Consider the following 22,477-nt stretch of genomic DNA (forward strand, 5'->3'; position numbering starts at 1 on the left):
ATTTGAATTATGCACATTAAATGACCAGAAACTCAATTAATGTATAAGAAAGGCCAAACGAACCCGGAATAATTCCAAAATTTAACAAGGCACTCATATAGTTCTATGTTGCCTCTGTAAAGAAAATCTGGGGGGAGGCAGCGTATATTGTTTCGCACACAAAGGTGACACGTTCCCTCTCGTAACCACAAGGCTTGTTGAGAGAATCTCCGGTTTTGCAAGAAGCTTATACAATGCTTGTCCCAATTCAGCCAAGAATTATATACATATGAAAATAGGGTTTAGATTAACCCAAACATCTCGCCACCTAGACCAATATACTCTGATTTAAATTCAACATAAAATGGATACAAATATTTGAATTGGAGATCGTATGTTACATGTAGTTTATAGTGTAGTATGATTACTGCTATATGCATGTTTTTTGTTATCAATATAATATTTAAATGATTGTATAACTTGACAACAATCGTATTCAAATAAGGAAAGTTGATTCAAATTTAGTCCATATGGTAGACAACAATATATAGGTTCATAGGGTGGAGTAAAATGTTCATATATGATGGAAGATCAAAATGTAGGACTACATCCATTATAAACCGCAAGGTCACCTAACGATATATTTGAATTCAACATAACGTGGATTCAAAAATTGAAATTCGAGATCCTGGCATTTGTAATCATATAAAAAGGGACATGACTCTTTATTTTGGTGGGAATTGATTTGGTTTTTGTTGTTGTTGAGGGAAGTGCGAATAGATTTGGTACTATACAGGGTAATCTTGTTCTCCCAATTTTTTTTACATTTTTCTTGTAGTTTTTTCAATGACATTTATAGTAATATAGTAAAAGGGGACATGACTCTCTTCTGTCTTGTAGGAATTGCTTTTTTGTACACGTTAAGTTTGTTGTGCCGAACAAGGAATCCAGACCTTGTTATCCCTAAATTTTAAGCTCGAGTATCTTTTGTCTCATCTACTTTGAAACTCCCGCCTCTTCAACCCACGCCGCACCTTGTTATCCCAAAATTTCGACGCGCGCGAAAACTCCCTCCTCATCTGAAATCGGTCCCGCAGCCCAGACACGCGAAATCCCCCTTCCACCCCTCAGCCGGAAATGCCGGCTCGACATCGCGGTGTCAAAACCGGTGGGGGTACGCTGGTAACTTACCCTACATTTCGGACAAGCGTGTCCCTAAGCCATGGCTCCCCCTACCTTCCCCTGCGTCCCCACCCCCCATTCGTACACTGAGGCCGCCAAAACCCACGAAACCCCACGCTCCTCGGTCGGCCTCCCGACCGCCGCCCAGCCAGAGACTCTTCCCCGACGATGTCGTCCACCGCAACAGCTCGCCGTCCCTCATCCACCACACCGGATGAGGATCCGTCGTCGATCTCGTCGTCGCTCCGGATCAGCCGCCCAGTCCTCCACCTCCAAGGAGCTGCCTCGACGTTCGCTCGTCTATCGCGCCACCTCCATCTCCATAGCGCCGTCTTGACCTGCCCCACCGGAACCGCATCACCCTCACCAATTCCTCCGATGAAGCCGAGGCCAACTCGGCACCACCAAGGAGGTTCTGCACTCACCGCTGCATTTTATCTTTTATTTGATCTCACGGGGCTGCCGGTTCTCGATACCGAGCAGCCATGGCAGGCCTCCATCGACGGCGCCATCGCCGGCCACTTCATCCATGACGTCTCTCCCCCATGTGGTTGCTTCCTCGACGGCCACTTCGTGCTGCTGCTCTGCTCTGCTATTGTTGTCGGTCTCGCTGCTGCTCCGCTCTTGCTCTCGTTCGTGCTGCTGCTCTGCTCTTGCTCTTGCTCACACTGCTGCTGCTGGACGACCTCCGACAGCTATAGGAGTTGCTACTTTAGCACTCGCTCGCGGTTCTGCTACACGACTTGCTCTGTGCTAGTGTGTTCCCTGCTCGAGCGTCTGCTGATTTAGATCACTGCTTCTCTGCTACTAGTGCTCGAACGCCCTAAACATCTATTGAAATGCTCTTCTACTAGTTCAATCAGTTTCGACAGTAAAATTCAATTTCGACTGTAAAGTTCAGTTTCTTCAGTTAAGTTTCAGAGTAAACAGTATTTACAGCATCTGTCGGAGCGGCTGTGGCGCGGCTGATGCATTTTACATCTAGCACTTTTTGGTGATGTATTTTACATCATCTATTGCAGATGGTATTAGAGTCCCACTTCAGATTAACGTTGTCTGTCTTGTCCTGCTTTAGCCTCGCTACCGTACACCTCACTGGAGTTGCTCCAATGACGGAACCATCCATCACAGTGGAGCAGTACCCTCGGCGCCGTTTCCAAGGGCCTAAGATCTTCTTCCCTGCCTCCAACAGTCACACCAGCATCACCACCCTCCACGTCCAACCCAATGATGCTGAGGTCGACAAGGCTATGCCAAAGAGGTTGTACACTCGTTGCATCACTTTGTTACTCTGCATTCATGTCGATCCCTCAGGGATCCTCTGCTATGGAACTACTATGGTATTACTATTCGTGCATTTGGTTAGGAGTGGAGCAAAGCAAAACTGGAGGATTTTCTTCCTTTGGTGTCTCTTTCAAAGAAAAATGGTAGGAATTTTAATATCCAGTTGGAAGTCCTTTTCAAATTAATATGCATGAAGAACAGGACTAATTGCATTACCGGCATAATAAGATTCTTATTTTTTTCATTTTCATGTGGTTTGACTTTAATTTGACCATGTTTCTCCATTCATGTGTTCTTCCAATTCATGTGAACCAAACACCAAGGTTCACAGAAATCCTATGTTTCCAAATGCTCTGTTTTGCACGTGCATTCCTATCCTATTCCTGTGTTTTTCCTGTCCCTGCGTTTATAGAATCCTCCAATTCTAAGGAGCCCTTACAGATTTACTTCATTTTCAGATAGGCGTCAAAGAAAACCCTGTGTGTTATGTCCTGCTCCTATCGTGCCATCATCCACCCCACCTGAGGTGCACCATCGACGGAAGCGTTCACAGCAGCAGATATTCCCCCTGCAAACTTTATTTCGCTGCCTCAGATCATCTTCCCCGTTGCCAGGAGCCACGCCAACTGCATTACCATCATCGACTGAGCAGATGAACCTGAGGACTACACAGTTCCGTAAGAGAGGTCACAGTCTTTCGTGTTTGCTTACATTATACATCGGTTATTATTACCTGCTACTTTATCGTTCAAACTTGAGTTTTCAAATGCCCGTGGGTCTCATATCGAGGCAACAATGAATAGTATCTGTCTACTATCTGGTTCATCTAGGCTCTTCTATGTGGTTCATGTTGGGTGGGCAACAAACGGTAGATGATCAATTGTCTATCTTTTTAAACTGAAGCTATAATCTACCTGCTATCATTAGTTTTGGATCTATCCACTCGTTTGCTACCATCGGTCTTGATTTCTGCATGCAACCCTTAGGCCTTACAAAATCTAACTAATTTTTTATTATGCATGTCAGTTATTGTACACAATCGTACTGAACTTGTAGAGAAAAAGAGAAGACCGTTGCATGGGAATACAATGTCATGCAGACGCCGCTCCATGGTGGGCGAAGTGGCCCCCCTGCCGCCATTCCAGATTGTATTCCAGAGGAAGATAATAGTTCAGATGGGGATTCAGAGGGAGCTGACCACTCCTATTTACCACTTGAGGTGTTTGCTCTAACCTGGCATGCTGATGTTGGTCATATCATGCATATGGCGCCTTGCATTGCTTACGTTATTCATCTTATATGTCATCAGCTTAGTTTAGATTTGCTTTGTGTGAATGCCACCTGTTTGGTTTCTATATCATACTCCCACCATTCATAAATATTTGTCTTTTTAGAGATTTCAACAAGTGACTACATACGGAGCAAAATGAGTGAATCTACACTCTAAAATATGTCTATATACGTCTGTATGTAGTAGTCCATTTGAAATCTCTAAAAGGACAAATATTTAGGAACGGAGGGAGTATATGGGAATTATGCAATGCCATGTTTTTTAGCCAGTTATCATATATGTGAATTATGCACCACCATGTAGCTAGGAATCATATATGTGAATTATCTCATGCCATATTTTTTTCATTACGTATTCCATTTGTTGACAATCTGTGTATATTGAACTACTCTTCATGTGTATCAGCCATTTGAGCCGGTTATCGAAAAATTAGGAGTGAAAAGAAGATCTTCAGAGCAGGCAATGGTACCTGTTGAAGCATATATCTCGATGGTTACAGGGAGCTCCTCAGAGGAGGATTCAGAGACAGATGACCAGTCGTATCGCCCCCGAGGTGAAATGCTATAACTTTGCAAGGTTATATTGCTCATATCATGCATGTGGTGTCTTGCATTTCCATGCCATGTGCTTAGATTAGACATGCTTTGTGTGAATGCCTCCTGTTTGTTTTCTATATCAGATATGTGAATTATGCAATGCCATGTTTTCAGCCAGTTATCATATATGTGAATTATGCACCGCCATGTAGCCAGGCATCATATATGTGAATTATCGCATGCCATCTTTTTTTCATTACGTATTCCATTTGTCGACAATCTGTGTATATTGAACTACTCTTCATGTGTATCAGCCATTCGAGCCGGTTATGGAAAAATCAGGAATGAAAACAAGGTCTTCAGAGTAGGCAATGGTACCTATTGAAGCATATATCTCGATGGTTATAGGGAGCTCCTCAGAGGAGGATTCAGAGACAGATGACCAGTCCTATATCCCACCTGAGGTGTATGCTCTAAGTTGCAATGTTTATATTTCTCATATCATGCATATGGTGTCTTGCATTGCTTAGTTTAGACATCATATGCACAATATTGAATTCCATTTGCTTAGTTTAGATATCATACATGCGAGAGCCAGCTGCTTAGTATATGAATCAATTATGTCAATTATATCATGCCATCATGTATACTTAGACAACATTTATGTGAATTATTTCATACCAACCTATTTTAGAAAGACATCATATAGTTTTGTCATGTCATCCTGTTTAGGTACACATCATATGTTGAATTATGCCATTATATCTTGTTAAGTTATCCATCATATATCTGAAACTGTGTCATGCTATCCTGTTTAGTTAGGCATCATATATGTGTAATTGTGTCATGCTGTCTTGTTTGCTTAGACAACATATATGTGAATTACCACATCTGTCTATCATACAATGTCTATACGTTCAATTTCTTTTCTTGTTTATCAGCCATTTGAATTGGAGGGGGTGATGGCAGTATCTTAGGGAGCAAAAACCCGTTCTTCACAAAAGACAGTGCTACCCGTCGATGCAGATAGAACCATGGTTGTACTGGCCCACAAACTTGCCCGACCACACATAATCGAGACTCTTCCAGATTGCACACTTACACCGTTGGGCAGAGAACCAGCTACAACCCATCTAACCCCAACCCCAGCGGATAGTAACCCACTTCTAGTTGACAAAGCACCATGTCCACCACAGAGTACCCCCACACGAGCAGTTTGTAAAGCAACTGCAGTGCCCAAAGCACGAAGACCACCACAGCGAACCCAAACTCCACATTTAAAGTAGAAGAGCAACTGTTCTCAGGTCAGATTCCGTAGCTATGGTTCATACTCCTTTGCTGTTGCATCAGTGTATTTACTCATACAAACTATTTTCGAATATGAAGGATCAATTGAAACTCCAATGGCGCAACAGGTATGTTTTAAACCTATTTCTTTAACTGGATTGCTATTCTAACTTCTTGCTCTATGTTGATTTTAGTTTCAGTTGTATAAACAGTTATGTTCTCATGTGATGCACATTACAAGTGTTGCCAATGTTGTGTAGTTTCTCACACTTATATTCTATCCATGCTGTTGTGTCTTCAAAATATATGAGTTGAACAGTGTCTCTATCTTGATTTGGCAACATAAACTAGAATGATATGGACAATACAGTGACCATAGTACATAGATATATGTTTGTTTCATGCTGTTATCCTGTCCACCTTACTACTGAACCAGTTTTTCAAAATGAGTTTGGTATACTACATGCTAAACATGTGATGTGTCTGCTTGTTTCTCTTGTAGTATGCGAACAGAATATTGGAGAAGAGCATCGCACTATGCAATGGTAGAGAAAGTAATGCAGATAAGGTTCAATATAGTGAGACAACCCTGTTGGTCTCCAAGAAAGGTGATAAAAACGATCTTGTAGACAGTGAGAAAACCCCACAGTCATGCGTTGATGTAGTGTTTGAGTTACTGGCGAGTACCGCTAGCACAAGCTCTTCGACCTCGCTGCCTGAATCACTTCGGCTTCTTCAGTCTCAGCTACAAGCTGAAAGGCATCAGTCAGCTGTGCTGCGGCAAGAAGCCAAAGGACTGAGGAAGTCCCTGTAGAATTCAGATGCGTACTTTCTTGTGCAACAGTAAGCGCTGGAGGATTTAAGCGCCAAACAAGAAAAAGTTAATAAGCTTGCTAAGCATCTTGCCAGCATTATGGGTACCCAGGATATTGTTTCTTGAGCTCTTCTGAAGTGGTTTCAGTTCTGGACTTGTTTTGTTGCGGCGTTTATTTGCACTGGTCGCCAACTTTGACGACCAGTGTATGTGATATGCTGCTTTGTTCCCTATATTTGCAATGGTAGCGAACTTTGATGCCCAGTGGATGTAATATGTGTAATAGCCATGCTAGCCTAGCATAAGTTGCTTGCTTATTTAGTTCCTTGGTGTTTTGTTTATTTGTTTGCTTGTAGTTAGTGCAGTTCTTTTTCCGCGGTTTGCTAGTGGCCGCAATAACCTGTTTCTAAAAACTAGGCCACAATAACCATGGGCTGCATATTTACTTTAGTTACCATGGGCCTCCTACGGGCCGTAGAAACAATGGGCCTCTAAGGGCCGTAGAAACAATGGGCCTTCTACGGGCCGTAGCATAAATGGGCCTTCTACGTGCCGTATGATCGATAGGCCAAACATGGGCCAATAACAGACCGCATTATGGCCTGTAAACGGGCTAGAGTTGGAATCGTCCGTTCATGGGCCAACAATAATGGGTTATCATTAATCGACCGTATTGGACGACGCTATGAAAATGGCCCAACGGATTAACGGGCTGCAAACGGGACGATTGTAACCGCGGGCTGAATTTGGCCCACAAGCAAAGAGGCCAATAACGGGCCGTAAGTAATCGAATGCTGGAAATGAGCCCAAGAATAAATAGGCCCTCAGAAGGCTGAAAGATAACACGGGTTGGAAACGGCTCAATGGAATAATGGGCCGTTAATGGGTATAAAGGGGTACACTGTTCATTGCGGGCCAGATTCACCACGGGCCGTTAATGGGCCAAGAGTTACAAATGGCCTCGTATGGGCCGAGAGACTTCATGGGCCATACATGGGCCGGAAGTTACAACGGGCTGGAACCATATTGGACAGCCCAGATGAAACTACTGGGCTTAATTCCGTTAGGCCGTGATGGGCCATGAGTTAGCGGGCCGTAAATAGGCTATATAGGAAAAGGCTTTCCGTGGGCCGGCCCGTTACCTTTTGACCAAGTCAAACGGGTCGGCCTTTTCACCGGAATGGGCCTCTGTTGGGCCGTGCCATGTGTCGACGTATCATAGGCGCCTCCTGTCCAATTAGTGGATGACATCTGTCCGAATGTTGAGCCAACACGTGTTTCCTCCGGCCAATGAGAATTTTACACGTGGAAAATCCCCATTGGTCCCGGCTGTTAACGCGTTATCGGATCCAAAACCGGACCCGATAGCTTAACGGCAAGCCGTTACGGTCGATGCCACGTGTCGGTCAGCCTTGACGAAAGCACTTCTGTGACGCGCGATTTATCATCATGGAAGTGGACACTTCCGTGATGATAATTTTGGTAATGTCATGGAACACTTCCACGACAGCACAGGTATGACTATCTTGATTCTGTCATAAAATCGTCATGGATGTACATGCATGACAGAAAACGTGACCTACTGTGGCAAAACACGTATCATCACGGAAGTGTCTTTTTTTTGTAGTGATGTATGATGTACGTACAACCCCGAAAAGTTTTAACTCCAAATTCGACCTACACTAATAGAAACAAAAAGACAAAATCTAACGTGAAGAATGTCCAAACAATATTCACGCAAAGTTGACAATATTCACATTCGAAGTTTTCTTTTTTGAATCTCTAACTGTTCATCAATTTTCATGCCAATCATGGTAAAAGGGCATGCTATTTTGTTTTTTGATTAGAAAATGTATAAGAAAATCATAGGAGTAGAAGGTCTATATGATTTGTCCCTTTGGATTGATGTTTCTATCCATGCCCTTGTATGTTTAGTTCATTTCCTATGATAATTAGTTTGAACAAACTTTATTTCTCATCTCAATCATGATAAAAGGGCATGTTATTTTGATTTTTTTATTTGGAATGTATAGAAAAATCATAATAGTAGCAAATCTACATGTGACAGAATCCTGGATTAGGGGGTGCTCTGCATGTCGGGTGCCCATCCTTTGGGTTGGGCCGAGCACCCCCTCCCCCAAGCCTATCACTGGTGGGCCACGCTCGCATATACTAGAAGCTTCAGGAAGGAATGGCCCGAAGACTTGTCGTATCGTCCAAGGCATATAGAGATAATCCTCGACACGTTTACTACTTAGGTACGGCTGACCATGCGTAAACCCTAGGCACCCCCGTACCTATATAAGCCGAGGTGCCAGGGCTGTAGAGGGGGGATTCATTCACATACGATCTCGTGGTAGACCACCTGTACTTTGTATCCCATCCACAATTAATACAAATAATGCATGACATAGGGTTTTACCTCTTCGGGAGGGCCTGAACCTGGGTAAACCTCATGTCCCTTGTGTCCTTGTTACCATCTAGTCAAGACTACCAGATCTGCCCCCCTACCTGAGATCCGCTGGATTTAGCCCCGACATTGGTGGCCTATGCAGGTCCCTCTAGGAAATTGAAGCACTCGATAGCATCAACCACCAATGATCAGGTCGGTGCCTGTCAGTGTACAAAAGTAGGGGCACACCTTTATACCCCTTTACTTGTGCACGGGCAGTCGGAGCCGCGCGCCACGGTCACACTAAGCAGGGCAGAGGGAGGTAAGCCGAAGAGAAGCTGAAGCACAAGATGGCCAAGGCAACGCCAGGACCAGAGATACCAAAGAGCGAGAGGGCGAGGTGGACTCCCCCGGCAAGATCCTTGCCGGGGCAGGCCTCCGCGGCCCCGGCAAGAACCTTGCCGGGGCAACTTGCCCAAACACCAACAGAGCGAGCCGCCCTTGAGCCCACGGGTTCCAACCCAACCAACTACAATTGGACGAGGGCTCCGGAGGCACCTCTGTGGTGGCATGCAGATCTTCGTCAACACCATAGATATATGAGATCAGATGAGGACCAGAAGATGATGACCCTCGGCGGGATCCTTGCCGGGGACGACTGCGCGCCACGGCAAGACCCTTGCCGGGCCCCCGGCAAGGCCCTTGCCGAGGACATCAGCGGGGCCACTGCCAGGCCCGCACTAGCCAAGTTTCCATTGCCATTAGCATGCAGCTGCCAGCCCGACCAACTGGGCAGGCACTTGCGTGGCAAACATGCCACTTCCAGGCCATATCAGCAAGCGCCTACATGGCGGCATGCAGATCTTCGTGAAGACCATACCACCGCGCCACCTCAGCTGCCTGCCTGCCTACATGGCGCCACATGCATCGCTGGCCAGGGCGCGTGTCGAAGCGAAGAGGAGCGGCGATGGACGGGACGGGCCTCGCTCCCGTCCCCGATAAATCTAGGGGACACCTAAGCGACGCATTAAATGCGTCTTGTCCTGTAACACGAGCGATAAGCTTGCAGCACTGCAGGCCTTTCCACCTCCTGTGTGCCACTGTGGCAGCTCCTTTCGACTATAAAAGGAGGCCCATGGCGTACTGGAGGAGGATTCGGCTCTTTGGAACTACACAGCCACCATAGCTACTTCGAGAGCTCAAGAACACTCAATACATCCACCAAAGCAGGACTAGGATTTTACGCATCCTCGCGGCCCGAACCTAGGTAAACGATCCTTGTGCTGATTGTTAATCCTGCTCTTCTCACAACCCCGCGCCCCAGCAACCGTAGGAGGGATTCTTGTGATCCCATAGGTGTCGTTTCCCACCGACATCTTTGGCAGAGTAGGAGCCCGGCAAGACCTCTCGCACCCACTCCGGCAAGCGCACCTCTTCGGAGTGTTGTGCTACCGTCGAGGACGTGCCAAAGAGCTCCACCGGCAAGAGCATGAAATCCAGAGCTGAGCGACCGCAGACCAAGAAGGTGTCCGTTAAGGAGGATGGTACGGGAGGGGCTTTTACCATAAGCTCCACCCTTGACAGCAAATAGGAAGGCGCACTCGTCACCTTCCTGCGGGCGAATGTCGACGTGTTTGCATGGCGAGCATCCGACACCCCGATGTTCCCAGGGAGGTGATTGAGCACCACCTAGCTGTCTGTCCTCATGCGCGGCCCGTCAAGCAGAAGGTCAGGAAGCAGGCTCTGGAAAGGCAGGTGTTCATCACAGAGGAGATCAGGAAGTTGGAAGCAGCAGGTTTGGTGAGAGGAGTGCTCCATCCGACGTGGTTGGCCAATCCGGTGGTGGTGCACAAGGCAAATGGGAAGTGGAGGCTGTGTATTGAATACACAGATATCAATAAGGCTTGTCCCAAGGACCCCTCCCCGTTGCCGCGCATCGACCAGATTGTTGACTCCACGGCCGGGTGTGATCTGTTGTCATTCCTCAATGCCTACTCAGGATACCACCAGATCTTCATGACAAGAGAAGATGAAGAGAAGACATCATTCATCACCCCATGTGGTACGTAATGATTTTTACGGATGCCTTTCGGGTTGAAGAGTGTTGGCTCGACGTTTGCAAGAGCGGTCCAAATTGGTTTTGAACCCCAGCTCCATAGAAATATGGAAGCATACATGGATGACATAGTGGTCAAAACCAAGGACAGGGCAACTCTTGTACAAGACCTGGAAGAGACGTTTGCCAACCTGCGCAAGATCAACCTCAAGCTGAACCCTGAGAAATGTGTCTTCGGCGTTCTGTCCAGCAAGCTTCTCGGGTTCTTTGTGTCGCAGCGCGGGATCGAGGCAAACCCAGACAAAATCAAGGCTATTGAATAGATTGAGGTGCCCAAGCGGATCAAGGACGTGCGTCGGCTCACTCGCTGCGTTGCCGCCATGAGCCGATTCATCTCCAAGTCTGCCGAGCGTGCCCTCCCCTTTTTCAAAATCTTGAAGAAGGCAGGCCCAATGGAGTGGACCCCAGAAGCCGAGGCGGCGTTGCAGGATCTGAAGAAATACCTTTCCTCCACGCCAATACTGGTTGCGCCTAAACAACAAGAGTCGTTCCTGCTGTATCTAGCGGCAACGAATCAAGTGGTCAGCGCCGCACTGGTGGCACAGAGGGAGGTCGACGGGGAGGCAGTGACGATGGCAGGACCGGCAGATGGCAAGCCAGAGATTCCCCCGGCAGGGCCTGGTGCCGGCAAGGCAAGGCCCCCAGCAGAGTCTGACGCCATCAGGGCGGTGCCCGCACAGTCAAGTGAAGTGGTGCAGAAGAGGAAGATGATGCAGCACCCCGTTTACTTTGTCAGCTCCCTCTTGCAGGGGACTAGGTCGAGGTACTCCGGTGTGCAGAAATTTCTCTTCGGCCTCCTTATGGCCTCGAGGAAGCTGCATCATTACTTCCAAGCCCACGAGATCACCGTCGTCACCTGCCTCCCGTTGCAACGGATACTGCACAACCCAGACGCAACCGAAAGGATTGTGGAGTGGGCCTTGGAATTGTCAAGCTTTGGGTTGAAGTTTGAAAGTACTTCAACCATCCAGAGCAGAGTCCTGGCGGAGTTCATTGCAGAATGGACCTCAACGCCGGACGAAGAGATCTAGGAAACCACTCTCCTCGTCAAGGAAACAGCTCGCGACTGGATTATGTACTTTGACAGAGCTTTTTCGCTGCAAGGAGCCGGTGCTGGTGTGCTGCTCGTCGCACCCACCGGAGAGCACCTCAAGTATGTAATCCAGATGCACTTTCCCAGGGAGATGTCCACCAACAACACTAGTGAATACGAGGGATTGCTTGCCGGTCTCAGGATCGCGGCAGACCTCGGAGTAAAAAAGCTCATCGTCCGGGGTGATTCACAGCTTGTCGTCAGACAAGTCAACAAGGATTATCAGAGCCCGTTGATGGAGGCCTACATAGATGAGGTGAGGAAACTGGAGGAGCGCTTCGACGGTATACAACCAGAGCACGTTCCCCGAGCGGGGAACGACATCGCTGACTACCTGTCAAAGCACGCTGTATTCAAGCTACCTGTGGAACCAGGTACCTTTTTGCTTCAGTTAACTCAACCATCCGTTGAGCCATCAATAGAGTAGAACAAGCGGAGGAAGTCAGGCCCCGGCAAGTACTTTCCCGCCGAGCCCCCAGGGGCTGCCGGCAAGGGTGTTGCCATGCATCCTAAGCCTGCCAAAGGACGGCTGGCTCCGGCAGGGCACCAAGCCATGGCCGTAGAGACGGCTGCCCCCATGGCGGAAGAGATGCCTTTGGTCCTTGTCGTCGAGCCCCAGGCTCCAGCATGGACACAGCATACCATCCATTTCCTCCGGACAGGGGAACTTCCTGAGGAGCAGGAAGAAGCGGAAAAAGTAGCCCGTCAGTCTACCTTGTACCAGTTCGTCGATGACGTCCTGTATAGAAGAAGACCGAACGGTGTGAAATTGAAGTGCATCCCCCTGGAGGAAGGACTGGAGCTGTTGGCAGAGATACATGGAGGCATATGTGGCTCCCACATAGGGTCAAGGGCCCTTGCCGACAAGGCATTCCGACAAGGCTTCTTCTGGCCCACCGCCCTCCAGGATGCAACGACACTAGTAACCAAGTGTGAAGCGTGTCAGTTCCAATCAAAGAAGCTTCATCAACCAACTCAAGTCCTTCAAACAATCCCTCTCTCCTGGCCATTTTTGATCTGGGGGCTCGACATACTAGGCCCCTTCCCCCGTGCTATCGGGGGCTTTGAGTACTTGTATGTTGCATCGACAAGTTCACAAAGTGGCCGGAGGTGGAACCGGTGAGGAAGGTGACAGCACAGTCAGCCGTCAAGTTCTTCAAGGGACTAGTATGCCGTTTTGGTCTGCCAAACAGAGTCATCACCGATAACGGCACACAGTTCACAAGCCACACCTTCATGCAATACATCCAAGACCTCGGCAGCAAGGTCTGTTTTGCTTCCGTGGCACACCCCCGGAGCAATGGCCAAGCGGAGAGGGCAAATGCTGAAGTGTTGCGAGGCCTGAGAACAAAGAGCTTTGACAAGCTGCACAAGAGTGGAAGGCGCTGGATTGATGTGTTGCCGGCGGTTCTTTGATCGATCAGGACGACGCCAAATCGAGCCACCGGCCAGACACCCTTTGCCCTAGTATATGGGGCAGAAGCAGTTCTCCCCATGGAACTCATATACAGGTCACCTCGAGTGCTCGCTTATGATGAGCTTGAGCAAGAGCAGTTGCGGCAAGATGACGCAACGCTCCTTGAGGAAGATCGTCTTCGGGCGGCTGTGAGAGCAGCACGCTACCAGCAGGCCTTGCGCCGCTACCATAGCCGCAAGGTCCATTGTAACACCCCAAGAATCATGCTACAGTAACTCTCTGTGATTAAGCTAATCATGTTGCTAAACAGGGCTTGATCACATTGGAATCACATTTCTTTTCAAACTCCTAATTCAAACTTCAATTAAATTTAAAGTGGAACATAAAAGTTTTCAAAAATTTAAACAAAAATGTTCGGGCCATGCCAAATATTACAAGGGTAATTATACTAAAGAAAACATATTTTTATAAAATGCCTAAATAAATTAAATTGAAATAAAACAGAAAAGAAAATAAATAAATAAAAAGAAAATACAAAAGAAAACAGAACAAACAAAGAAAAAAAGGAGAAGGAGAAGCCCCCCCCACTGGACCCTGGCCCAACTGGGCCGACCCCAGGCCCAGCCGGCCTAGCCCACCTCCCCGGGTCGCCCTCCCCTTCCCTGTTCCCCCGACCGGGGTCGGAACAGGGGCAGGTCCCCGCCGCACCACCTCGCCGGCGACAGGGGAGGATAAGGCCGCCCCGACACCTCGGCCTCCGCCCATCCCTCCCACTTGCCCTTCTCGCTCGCCTCTGCGCCTCTCCCTCTCCCCCCCAGATCCACGCCGCTCCCTCCTTCCCCACCGCCCGAGCGCGGTCACCGACGTGCCGGCATCGTTTCCGCGGCCACCGAGCCCCGTGCTCCTCCCCGACGTGTCCACGAGCTCCGCCGCGTCTAGCCCGTCCTCCTCGACCACCTGCTCGAGCCGGGACCCCCTACATCACCCCCCAACGCCGTCGCCTTCTTCCTCGGGTCGCCGTCGTCTTCTTCGACTCCGGCGACTGCTGCTGCTCCTAAGCCTCTCACCGGCCTCCGTGTGCCGCGCGGTGAGCTTCTCCCCCTCCTCCCCTGTCCTTTCGCTCTCGCGCGCCCCCTAGCTGCTTCCCCACGCGCGCCCGAACGCAGCGCCGCGGAGCTCGTCGCCGGCGGGTCTTCGGTGACCAATTGGTCATGGGCGTATGCCCGTTAGCTTGACCGCATCGTGCAGCACCCGCCAAGCTGGTTAGTTTGGCCGCTCGCGCGCTCTAACGCCGCACCTGCTCCAGCCCGAACTCCGGCGCCGCTTCTGCTCGTCGCCGGCGCCGTTTCCGGCAGCTCCAGCTCCGGCCGGCCTCACCACGTGACGCGGCGGGCTCTCCCCGTTCGAACGCGCCCGCCCGCGCCCGTGTAGGCCCCCTGTAGACGAATCCCGACGGGGCCGAGCGCCCTCCGCCGCGTTTTCATGCTCGCCGGCGTTCAACCGCCGGCCTGCTGAGCTGGCACACCTGGGGCCACCCCTGGGTCACTGCCAGCGGGCCCCGCAGGCCCCGTTGACTGGGTTGACCCCAGTCAACTGCTGACTGGGCAGGCCCCAGCCACTGACATGCGGGCCCCGCCGCATAATTAACAAAAAAAATGTTTTTATAAATAAAACTAATTAACTAATCTAAATAGACTATGACAGGTGGGGTCGAGTAGTTAAATAATCTAATTTTAGTTAATTTAATCTTCTGATTAGTCCACTGTCTATGACAGGTAGGACCCACCTGTCTGGTTTGACTGGTCAGCCGACCTGTTGACCTGCTGACGTCAGCATTACCTCATGCTGACGTCATAATTCATTTTTTTGCTAAAATCAAATAATTCCAGAAATTCAAATAATCTTTGAAAATTCATATCTTTTAAACCGTAACTCGGATGAAAATGTTTTCTAAATGAAAGTTGCTCAGAACGACGAGACAAATCCGAATACGCAGTCCGTTCATCCACCACACCTCCCTAACCTATCGAACTAGCAACTTTCCCCCTTCGGTCCGTCTGTCCGAAAACGCGAAACATCGGGAATACTTCCCGGATGTTCCCCCCTTCGCCGGTACCACCTACTGTCGCGTTAGGACACACCTAGCACCGCTCATTGTCATGTCACGCATCGTCATGCTTATGTTTGCATTGTATTTACTGTTTCTTCCCCCCTCTTCTCTCCGGTAGACTACGAGACCGACCCTGCTGCTGCCCAGTTCGACTACGGAGTTGACGACCCCTCCTACTTGCCAGAGCAACGAGGCAAGCCCCCCCCTTGATCACCAGATATCGCCTATTCTTCTCTATACTGCTTGCATTAGAGTAGTGTAGCATGTTACTGCTTTTCGATATCCTATCCTGATGCATAGCCTATCCTTGCTACTACTGTTGTTACCTTTACCTGCAATCCTACATGCTTAGTATAGGATGCTAGATTTCCATCAGTGGCCCTACATTCTTGTCCGTCTGCTGTGCTATACTATCGGGCCGTGATCACCTGGGCGGTGATCACGGGTATATACTTATATACTATATACATGACACATGTGATGACTAAAGTCGGGTCGGCTCGTAGGAGTACCCGCAAGTGGATCTTTGTGGCGGAGCGACAGGGCAGGTTGAGACCGCCTAGGTGAGAGGTGGGCCTGGCCCTGGTCGGCGTTCGCGGATACTTAACACGCTTAACGAGATCTTGGTATTTGATCTGAGTCTGGCCATTTGGTCTATACGCACTAGCCATCTACGCGGGAGTAGTTATGGGTATCCCGGCGTCGTGGTATCAGCCGAAGCCTTCGTGACGTCAGCGACTGAGTGGCGCGCGCCGTGTTGGACCGCTTTGACGTAACCGCCGTGATCGTGTGGGTTGCTAGGTCTGCTCGCGGCCGCGTTCGCAACGTGCAGGTGTGCATAGGGCGATGGGCCCAGACCCCTGCGCGCTTAGGATTAGACCGGCGTGCTGACCGCTCTGTTGTGCTTAGGTGGGGCTGCGACGCGTTGATCTTACGAGGCCGGGCATGACCCAGAAAAGTGTGTCCGGCCAAATGGGATCGAGCGTGTTGGGTTATGTGGTGCACCCCTGCAGGGAAGTTTATCTATTCGAATAGCCGTGTCCCTCGGTAAAAGGACGACCCGGAGTTGTATCTTGACCTTATGACAACTAGAACTGGATACTGAATAAAATACACCCTTCCAAGTGCCAGATACAACCCGGTGATCGCTCTCTAACAGGGTGACGAGGAGGGGATCGCCGGGTAGGATTATGCTATGCGATGCTACTTGGAGGACTTCAATCTACTCTCTTCTACATGCTGCAAGATGGAGATGGCCAGAAGCGTAGTCTTCGACAGGACTAGCTATCCCCCTTTTATTCTGGCATTCTGCAGTTCAGTCCACTGATATGCCCCTTTACACATATACCCATGCATATGTAGTATAGCTCCTTGCTTGCGAGTACTTTGGATGAGTACTCACGGTTGCTTCTCTCCCTCTTTTCCCCCCTTCCTTTCTACCTGGTTGTCGCAACCAGATGCTGGAGTCCAGGAGCCAGACGCCACCGTCGACGACGACACCTACGACACTGGAGGTGCCTACTACTACGTGCAGGCCGCTGACGACGACCAGGAGTAGTTAGGAGGATCCCAGGCAGGAGGCCTGCGCCTCGTTCGATCATGTATCCCAGTTTGTGCTAGCCTTCTTAAGGCAAACTTGTTTAACTTATGTCTGTACTCAGATATTGTTGCTTCCGCTGACTCGTCTATGATCGAGCAATTGTATTCGAGCCCTCGAGGCTCCTGGCTTGTATTATGATGCTTGTATGACTTATTTATGTTTTAGAGTTGTGTTGTGATATCTTCCCGTGAGTCCCTGTCCTTGATCGTACACATTTGCGTGCATGATTAGTGTACGGTCAAATCGGGGGCGTCACAAGTTGGTATCAGAGCCGACTGCCTGTAGGAATCCCCCTTTCCACACTCCTTGGCCGAAGTCGAGTCTAGACATTACAAAACTTTTACTAACATGGTTGTGTGTCTTACGGGCCCACGTCGCCATTGGGTGGTACTAGGATCTTTTACTCCTCGACCTTTACTCTGGGACTCTGAACTCTCTTCTACTCGGGTTAAACGAATTTACTAACTCTAACACTAGGATCCCGTGACCGCATTCACCCCAAAGTTGGATAAGCCATAGTTGTTTCTTAGAATAGTATTTTGAACAATTCACACACTGTCATTTGACTCCTTTGAAACGTCTTTGCTTTCAGATGGAACCCACGAGGCAGGTCGTTCGCCACACGACGGCCATTGGTGCCTCGGGATCACCTGCTGTGCTAGCTGAGATGATGACCTATCTGGGTTATCGCTGGCACCCTGAGTACACCGTCTACGAGGAGTACCAGGACTTTAACCAGGAGCAGTACCGTGCCATCGTCCACCTCTACTCGCGGGAGTATGACTCCACTACTGTGCTGCACACCGCACATGGTGTTGGTGTGACCATCGATATGGCTGTCCACGATGCTGCCTATGCTGCTCTGACACGTCTTCGTGGAGAGTATCGGGAGTTGGACACCTCCCCTTTCAGGCACATTGCTATCGCATCTGATGTTGGTGCGGAGGGATACTATACTGCTGCCTACTCCACTGTCACCCGAGAGCCCTTCTACCATCAGAACCTGGTTCTGCATGCTGATGGGCTGGATCGAGCTAACCGAGCTCTTCGCCACGAGATGTACACCACCCGTCAGCACCTTTACCGTGCTCTGACGCTGCTGCACCCCTTTGTCCGATCTGGACAGGTACCGCGTACTGCGATCTACCCAGCCAGGACCGTGATGCCCCACGGTGTCGGTTGGCCAGAGGTGGGAGGCTACTCTCCCGCACTTGGTCCTCTTCTGCCACCTGAGCGTCGGGCTCTACACCTGAGTATCCGCGGCCCCCAGTCTGCTGACGTGGAGGGCTATCCGTTGCCTCACTACCAGCTGTCGGGCTACGATTACCTCCACAGTACCTCTTGGGACTGATGTAGGCTTGCTTGTAGTGTTAGATGCATTCGCCGCGAGCCTGTGTGCCGCCTATGATGTTTTAGTCTATGTACTGAACTCTATGTACTGAACTCTATGCATGACCCCTTTTGTAAGTTATGCCGACTACTATGTAGTAGCTATCGTGCTCCTCTCGTTATGCATGTTTCATCATGAATGATTCTTGTCTTTGCAAATATTTCTCAATGCTGAACTACCCCTGTTATATATTAGCAGGATGGTTAGACCAGGTGGTCGTGGTCGTGGTGGCGATGCCCCACCACCACCTGAGTACATGGCTGGTATGATCCAACAGTTTGAACTGAACCGCCAGTTCATGGAAAATATGATGGCTCAGTTTCCTCGCCCCAATATGAACCAGCAGCCAGCCCAAGTGACTCTTCAAGATTTCATACGCCTCAACCCAACCATCTACCGCAGCTCAACTCAGCCTCTGGATGCTGATGACTGGCTCCGTGACATCACCTATGAGATGGAGTCTGCTGATGTAGCCCCTGCCAGCTATGTCACCTTTGCTTCCTTCTTCTTGAAGGGACCCGCAGCTCAATGGTGGGACAGCCACAGGCGTACTCTGCCAGCTGGAACAATCATCACCTGGCCAGACTTCCAAGCTGCTTTCCGTGCCCGCTTCATTCCTCAGGGAGTCATGGACCGGAAGAAGCGTGAGTTCCGCAACCTCACCCAAGGCAACAAAACTGTCGAAGCTTATCAGCGGGAGTTTCTGGACTTGTCCCGCTATGCTGAAGAAGACATTGCAACTGATGCACGCAGACAGGAGAAGTTCCGTGATGGACTACAAGCTGACATCAAGCTCGCACTTCTAGTGCATGACTTCGCCGATTTCGCCACCTTGGTGAATAAGGCCATCAATGTCGAGACTGGTCTGCAGGAATACCAGAGCTCTCAGAGGCGCAACCGTGACACGGGCTCATCTTCGGGCTCGCCCTCACAGAAGCGTAAGATATGGATCCCGAACAGCATGTATCGTCCAAATGCACCTGCTCCAAGGAAATCTTATGCTGCACCGCGTCTGCCTCCTCCACCATCTAGGCAGTCAAAGCTACCAGCTCCCCCACCTGGGGCTCCTGTTCCCACTCCCGATAATGGTCTGTGCTTCAAGTGTGGTCAACCGGGTCACTTTGCCAGGAACTGCTATCAGAACCAGAATCAACTGGCCCTTCCAGCAGCTGGCCGTGGTAACAACCAGCCCCGCAACAACAATGCTAAGTCTTATGGTCGTGCTCATGCCAACCACGTTGATCTCAGCGAAGCTCAAGACCAGCCTGCTACTGTGATGGGTACACTCCTCGTAAATTCAGTACCAGCATCCGTTTTATTTGATACAGGAGCATCCCATTCATTCATATCAGCAGAATTTGCATTCCTGCATGGCATTAATTACGAAGAGATAAACACTCCGCTAGTGGTACACACCCCTGCGGGCCAATGTCAAACCTCTATGGTTAGTCACGACGTTACTGTTGAAATTGAAGGACTGGAATTTCTTGTCTCTCCCATCGTACTGAAGTCCTGTAGCATTGATCTCATTCTGGGAATGAATTGGTTAAAAGCGCATACTGCTTCAATCGTTTGCACCACTAAGACCGTCCATCTGCTACACCCTTCAGATGAGATAGTTACTTACCAAGCCCATCTGGTGCAAAATGCCGAGGCAAGGCTCTATGCATTGAATGCATTGAACGCTGCACCACTCGAGGGCATTGAAAACATTCCCGTCGTGCGTGAATTCCTCGACGTCTTCCCTGAAGAACTTCCAGGGATTCCCCCTGCTAGAGCTGTCGAATTCATCATCGACTTGAAACCAGGCACCACTCCTATAGCCAAGCGACCCTACAAAATGCCGCCGCATGAACTCCTTGAGCTTAAGGAGGAAATCGACAAATCTCTTCGCAAAGGATTCATTCGCCCAAGTTGCTCTCCTTGGGGAGCACCTTCTCTCTTTGTCAAGAAGAAGGATGGGACAAACCGGTTAGTTCAAGACTACCGTCCTATAAACCAAGCTACCATCCAGAATAAATACCCCCTTCCTCGGATCAATGATCTGTATGATCAACTGGCGGGTTCGTCAGTGTTCTCTAAGCTCGACTTGAGGTTGGGCTACCACCAGATCCGTGTTCGCGAAGAGGATATCCCAAAGACCGCCTTCGTGACTCGCTATGGTTCATACGAGTACACCGTCATGTCTTTCGGTTTAACCAATGCTCCAGCCACCTTCTCTCGTCTGATGAACTATATATTCATGGATTACCTCGACAAGTTCGTCGTGGTTTATCTGGATGATATCCTGGTATTTTCCAAGAACGAAGAAGAACATGCTGAACATCTTCGACTTGTGCTGGAAAAGCTACGAGAGCATCAACTATATGCCAAGTTCTCCAAATGTGAATTCTGGCTACCGGAAGTAACCTATCTTGGGCATGTCATCTCTAAGGATGGTATTGCCGTCAACCCTGAGCGAGTTCAGGCTATTCTTGATTGGACTCCTCCCAAGAACGTTAAGCAAGTCAGAAGTTTTCTCGGTCTCGCCAGCTATTGCCGTCGATTCGTCGAGAACTTCTCCAAGATCGCCAGGCCTCTGACTAACCTGTTGCATAAGGGCGTCAAGTTCCAATGGACAGACAAATGTCAGGAAAGTTTCCAGGCACTCAAAGACAAGTTGACTTCTGCCCCAGTTCTAGCTCCACCTGATACTAAGAAGGACTTCGTCATTTACTGCGACGCTTCCCGTCAAGGATTAGGCTGTGTCCTAATGCAAGACCGCAAAGTGATTGCTTATGCCTCTCGGCAATTGCGCCCTCACGAAGAGAACTACCCAGTTCACGACCTCGAACTTGCTGCTGTCATTCATGCGCTGAAGCAGTGGCGACATTACCTTCTCGGTAATCGTTGCGAGATCTTCACCGACCACCAAAGTCTGAAGTATCTGTTTACTCAGCCAGACCTGAACCTCCGTCAGCAGAGATGGATGGAGCTTGTTGCAGACTTTGACTTGGGTATTTCCTATACGCCAGGCAAGGCTAATGTAATGGCTGATGCCTTGAGCCGCAAGTCTTACTGCAACCACCTCCAGGTTCACAAAGTTCAGCCCTCGCTTGTTGAAGAATTCAGGAAGCTGAACCTCCATATTGTTCCTCCGGGTGCACTCGCTCCCCCTCCTAAGGAGTTTGGCAAGGTGAACCTCCACGTTGTTACCCAGGGTTCCCTCAATACCCTAGTTGCTAAACCAGATCTCGAGGACAGCATCAAAAGGCTACAGAAGTATGACTCTGAAGCCCACAAGATTAAGCGCTACCTCGCAGAAGGAAAGCCCTCATTCTTCACCATTGCTGAAGATGGCACCTTATACTTCAAGGGCCGCCTAGTGGTGCCATGTGCAGAGAAAAACCTGGATATGACACAGGAAGTTATGAAAGAAGCTCATGATACGCCTCTATGTATCCATCCTGGTAGTACAAAGATGTACCAAGACATCCGTCAGAGATTCTGGTGGTCTAATATGAAGCAAGACATTGCTCGTTATGTTGCTGAGTGTGACGTTTGCCGTCGTATCAAAGCAGAACATCAAAGGCCTGCTGGAACTCTGCAACCTATCTCTATTCCTGAATGGAAATGGGACCATGTTGAGATGGACTTCGTCACTGGATTTCCCAAATCACAGAAAGGTAATGATGCTATTCTTGTCGTCATTGACCGGCTTTCCAAAGTTGCACATTTTCTGGCAGTCAAAGAAACGATCACTGCTAGTCAGTTGGCAACGCTCTATATGTCCAGGATTGTTTCACTCCACGGTATTCCATTGGTTATCAGTTCAGACCGTGGCAGCTTATTCACTTCAAGATTCTGGGCAAGTTTCCAAGAAGCTATGGGAACTCATCTGTCATTCAGTACTGCGTTTCATCCTCAATCGCAAGGGCAAGTTGAACGCGTCAACCAAGTTCTCGAAGACATGCTTCGAGCTTGTGTTATTTCCTTCGGCAAGAAAT

Source organism: Triticum aestivum, chromosome 5D (assembly GCF_018294505.1).
Source record: "Triticum aestivum cultivar Chinese Spring chromosome 5D, IWGSC CS RefSeq v2.1, whole genome shotgun sequence".
Lineage (NCBI taxonomy): Eukaryota > Viridiplantae > Streptophyta > Magnoliopsida > Poales > Poaceae > Triticum > Triticum aestivum.